The 5242-nt window shown below is 48.7% G+C and overlaps 1 long non-coding RNA gene across 1 annotated transcript; it reads left to right on the forward strand.

Moving 5' to 3' along the window:
* Positions 1–527: 527 nt before the first annotated feature.
* Positions 528–4589, forward strand: LOC126084039 (uncharacterized). The gene is made up of 4 exons (XR_007518914.1): positions 528–1195; positions 1507–1658; positions 3579–3769; positions 4083–4589. It is a non-coding gene; the product is annotated as an uncharacterized LOC126084039 (long non-coding RNA).
* The last annotated feature ends 653 nt before the right edge of the window (positions 4590–5242 follow it).

The raw sequence follows: 5242 nt of genomic DNA on the forward strand, positions 1-5242 counted from the left end.
TTGCCCTGCCATCTCTGGTGGACCCCTCTGAGCCTGGGTTGGCCTGTCTCCTTCGAAGGCTCCCCTCTGCACTGGGCACCCTTGGGTACCCTTCCCCCCAGGCCTGAAGTAGGTGGAGATTCATCCATCACAGGCAAGCGTGGTGTTACGGAATGAATTGAGTCCCCCAAAAATATGTGTAGTAAATCCTAACCTCTATGCCTGTTTTTTTTTTTTTTTATAAGACAGAATCCCAGTGGCGTAGTGGTTAAGAGCTAGGCTGCTAGCCAAAAAGTTGGCAGCCTGAATCCACCAGGCACTCCTTGGAAATTCTCTGGGGCAGTTCTACTCTGTCCTATGGGTTCGGTAGGAGTTGGAATGACTTGATGGCAACAGGTTTTATGCCTGTTGACCAGACGTTTTGTTGTACAGGTCTCTATGAGTCGCTGTGAGTTGGAGCCTAGGACAACACCTAACCAGGAGGCCTGTGGTTATAATCCCACTTGGGAATGTGTTGTCTTTGTTATGTTAATGAAACAGGATTAGTGTGGGGTTAGTCTTAAATCAATCTCTTTTGAAAAATAAGAGATTAAACAAGCAAGCTAGAAAACAGATTGGGGGGGGGGAAGAGAGATGGAGAAAATCATCAAAGGGCAGAAGCTCAAAAAGAGAAGGACCTTCCTCCAGAAAGAGGAAAGTCTTCCCCTAGAGCTGGCGCCCTGAGTTTGGACTTGTAGCCTCCTAAACTGTGAGAAAAAAAATGTGTTTGTTAAAGCCTTCCTCTTGCGGTATTTCTGATATAGCAGCACTAGATAACTAAGACACATGGCCTATAAATGTCTGTTCAGTTGAAATGAATTGAGCCAGGTGAGGATTGCTTCCAGCTTGAATGCCAGCCTCCCTCTCTCTCTGAGATGACAAAGTCGCCAGTGGCAATTCCTGGTTTTGAGCCTGTAGACTGAGAGCCTGGGGGCAGGTATTGGAGCTGTGCATTCTGTCAGTTATTCCACAACTATGTAATGATTACCTACTATGTGCTCGACACTGTTTTAGGTGCTGGGGATACAGCAGCCATCGAAGACAAAATTCCTGCCTTGGTGGAGCTCAAACTCCAGCCAGGAGGAGAAAGTTGAGGAAGTGGCGGCATTTGCAATTTTGAATGGAATGGCCAGGGATGACCTCACTGAGGTGACATTTGAGACAAGACTTGAAGAAGGTGAGAGAGCCATAGGATATCTCTGGGGAGTGAGCATTCCAGGCAGAGGGAACAGTCAGTGCAAAAGCCCTGGGGTGAGAGCATATTTGGTGAATAGGAGGAACAGCCAAGAGGCCAGAGTGGCTAGACTAGAGTGAGAGGGGAAGGAGGGAGAGGCAAAGGAGGAAATGAGCTAAGAGAGATGGGGGTAGGGTTGCGGTTCATGAAGGGCCTTGCGAGCCATTATAAAGACATTGGCTTTTACTAGGAGTGAAATGGGACATCCACGCGGGGCTTTAAACAACGAGGTGTCTATCTGTCCGGCGTTTTAGGAAGATCACCACGGGTACATTGTTTAGAATATTGCCAGTAACACAGGAGGGAGATGGTGGCGGTTGGACCAGGGTGACAGCTGTGGCTGTAGTGAAGGTGTTGAATTCTGGATACTGTATTTGAGGATGGAGCTGACGGCCTGGAACGAACGGTAGGTATCCCACCGCCAGGTATGAAGAGGCACTAAGCCATCAATATTATCATCCTTTCTAGGTGGAAACCCTGGTGGCGTAGTGGTTTAATGCTACAGCTACTAACCAAAAGGTCAGCAGTTTGAATCCACCAGGCGCTCCTTGGAAACACTGTGGGGCAGTTCTACTCTGTCCTGTAGGGTCACTATGAGTCGGGATCAACTTGACGGCAGTGGGTTTGGTTTTTTTGTTGTTGTTGTTCTAGGTGTACCTTATCCAGATTTCCAAGAGCTTTTACGTGCAAGTTTGTCTCTCATCCTCTCAGCAGCCCTGGGGCTTAGGGAGAAGAGACAGTTTATCAGTGAGGAAGCTGAGACTCAGCTGTTAAGAGATGTGGGGAGGGAAGATCAGGAGATGCCTTCTGTTATGACCCCCTTAACTCCGGCACCTGAGGACCTGTGAAGTCATGATGGTTGACCTGCTGGGCTTCAGACACTGGATGGCCCAAGGAAAGAAGAAATAGAATGTTAGCATTTCATGAGGCACCTTTTGGTTCCATCAAGAAGGAACGGGGATGGAAAAAAGAAATCTCCACAGGAAATATTTCCCCTCTTCCCTAAATGCTCAACCCCTCACATTCTCTCCCCATCTCCAACACAGGGGTCTCTCCAGGTATTTGCTTGACATGTTCTCCCCACTCCTCCAGAACCGTATTCCTGTGATTCTTTAAGACCCAGTCCAAGGGTCACTGAGAAGCCTTTCTCAATGTCTGACAGAATAGCAGCTGGTTTTTCTTTCTCTAATAGCCCTCCTACTAACAAATACCAACAGCGTTTAGACTGCCTTAGTTGCCATGCTTCGATGTAAATTATTGGTGTCTTCCCCACTCACCGGAGATGTCCCGAGACAAGGCCTGTGTCTTCATGAGCGCTGAGTGGAGCTTGAACCCTGCCTCAGCTGTGCTGCCTGGGCAGTGGCCTTTAACCTCTCCGTGCCCAGGTTCCTTGCCTGTAAGGCCTACCCCATGGAGTTGGTTGAGAATTAAATGAGGACATGCAGGGAAAGCACTTAGAATGGTGTCAGCACACCATAAATGTGCAATAAGTGTAAGCTGTGACTCTGTCTCTACACTCCTTGCACCCAGCACGGGGCCTGGCACAGTGTAGAGCCCGAATGAATGAATGAGTGAGGCTGGAGCTCCCTAAGGCCTAGAATCAGCCTGCAAATGCTTTGATTTAACACAAAAATCAAACCAGTTGCCATCAAATCAGTTCTGACTCATGGTGACCCACGTGTGTCAGAGTAGAACTGTGGTCCACAGGGTTTTCGATGGCTGATTTTTCGGAAGTAGACCACCAGGCCTTTCTTCTGAGGCACCTGTGGGTGGACTCAGATCTCTAACCTTTTGGGTAGCAGCCAAGTGCGCTCACCATTTGCATCACCTAGGAACTCTGGGATTTAACACCATGATAATAAATACATGTGACTACATTCTAGGCTTCCGTGTTCACAGATTGCAGACCACCCCGGGAACAGCCAGCACCAACCAGAGTACTCTTCAGCCCATTTCCTTGAGTGCTGAGGTTACTGGGGCCATAGACGGGGGTCGGGGACAGAGGCTGACAAAACATTGTCAGCCTGACTCGGCAGAGAGAAAGAAGCTTCTGCCCTGCACAGGAGAACTGAGATTTCTCCACGTGCAGCCGGAGACCTAGGTGCCAACCTCGGGCTCATTTTCCCACCTCTGCGATATTTTGACCATTACCCAGTACCTGGGCTGCTGGAGTGGCTGCCACTAAAGCTGGGTGACGGCATGAGGAGAAGGTCTCCTTTTTTTCCAGATGAGTTTACCTGCAGGAGGCAGTCAAATAAATCTGGGACTAGGAGGCCACCTATGCTAATAATAATAATGGTAATTAAGCCAACATCTTTTTTCCAAGCATTCAGGTATTACAGGTCTAACAAGGAAAGGAAAAATCCCAGCCTGTAGGTCAAACCCAGCCTTGAGGCCTGGCGCTGGCTGGTGGGAAAAAAGCCAAGTGGAAGAGAGCTGGGAAGTTTGACTCCAGGCTAATTCCTTGAGAGAAGCTGAGTTGCCAGAAGTCATGGAGACAGGTTAAAGAGGTTAAAGGTCAGTGCTGATAGAAGGTGTGTGTGAGGTGGTGGGGGGAACGCTGTGTGGTCGGGAAACCTCCTAGTCCTATCCTTTTACCCTCCCCGCAACCAGGATTCCTGAACAACCAGAATGTGGTGGTGGGAGGGGGGGGTGAGCAGAAGGGAAGAGGACTTGAGAGAGATTGTGGGCTGGGGTGGGATTGGGGGGAGCTCAAGAGGAAGAAGGGATACTGGGTGAGAGCGGGAAGTCAGGCCTTTACCCTTGCTCCCCCTTTGGCCTGGGAGGCTGTTCCCCAGATACTGATGTGGTCCTTCCTCTCTTCCTACAGATCCCTGCTCCAAGGTCACCCCCTCAGGAAGGCCTTCCCTGACCACTCTATCTCATGTCACTCCACACCTGTCATGGATGGAATTGTGTCCCCCAAAAATATGTGTATCAACTTGGCTACTCATGATTCCCGGTACTGTGTGGTTGTTCACCATTTTGTCATCTGATGTGATTTTCCTATGGGTTGTAAATCCTATCTCTATGATGTGGATGAGATGGGATTAGTGGCAGTCATGTTAATGAGGCAGAACTCAATCTACAAGATTGGATTGTGTCTTGAGCCAATCTCTTTTGAGATATAAAAGAGCAGAGAGACAGGGGGGATCTCATACCACTAAGAAGCAGTGCCAGGAACAGAGTACATCCTTTGGACCTGGAGTTCTTGCACAGAGAAGCTCCTAGATCAGGAGAAGATCGATGACAAGGACCTTCCTTCAGAACCAGCAGAGAGAGAAGGCCTTCCCCTGGACCTTTTGCCCTGAATTTGGACTTGTAACCTACTTGACTGTGAGAGAATAAATTTCTTTTTGTTAAAGGCATCCACTTGTGGTATTTGTTATAGCAGCAGTAGATGACTAGGACACCATCTATTCCCTTACTCTGCTACAGTTTTCTTCTGGTTGTCACCTGATTTACATTTGTTTATTTAGTATTTATTGTTTGTCTCATAAGGAGCCCTGGTGGCACAGTGGTTAAGCATTTGGCTGCTAATCAAAAGGTGGACAGTTTGAGTCCACCAGCTGCTCCTTGGAAACCCTATGGGGCAGTTCTACTCTGTCCTATAGAGTCACTATGAGTCAGAATTGACCCGATGGCGATGCGTTTTGGGTTTTTGTCTGTCTCATGGAATGTATGCTCCAGAAGGACAGGGATTTGGGAGTGGTTTTGTTCACTGCTGCACCACCAGCACTGAGAACAGTGCCTGGCACATAGTAGGTGCTCAGTAAGTATTTGTTGACTGAATGAGTGAGTAGAAGGAAGGTGGTGGGGCTGAGGTTGGGCAGGCACACTCCAGTCCTGAGCATCCCAGCAGTTAGGCCCACAGGAAAGTAGAAATCGACCTACTGAAGCAAATAGGTTTAAGGGGGAGACAGAAGTTCAGTCATGGGGCACAACAAGGGCCCTGAGTGTGGAAAAACAGAGGACAAGCGCTTCTAACTG

This window comes from Elephas maximus, chromosome 10 (genome assembly GCF_024166365.1).
Source record: "Elephas maximus indicus isolate mEleMax1 chromosome 10, mEleMax1 primary haplotype, whole genome shotgun sequence".
Taxonomy (NCBI): Eukaryota; Metazoa; Chordata; class Mammalia; order Proboscidea; family Elephantidae; genus Elephas; species Elephas maximus.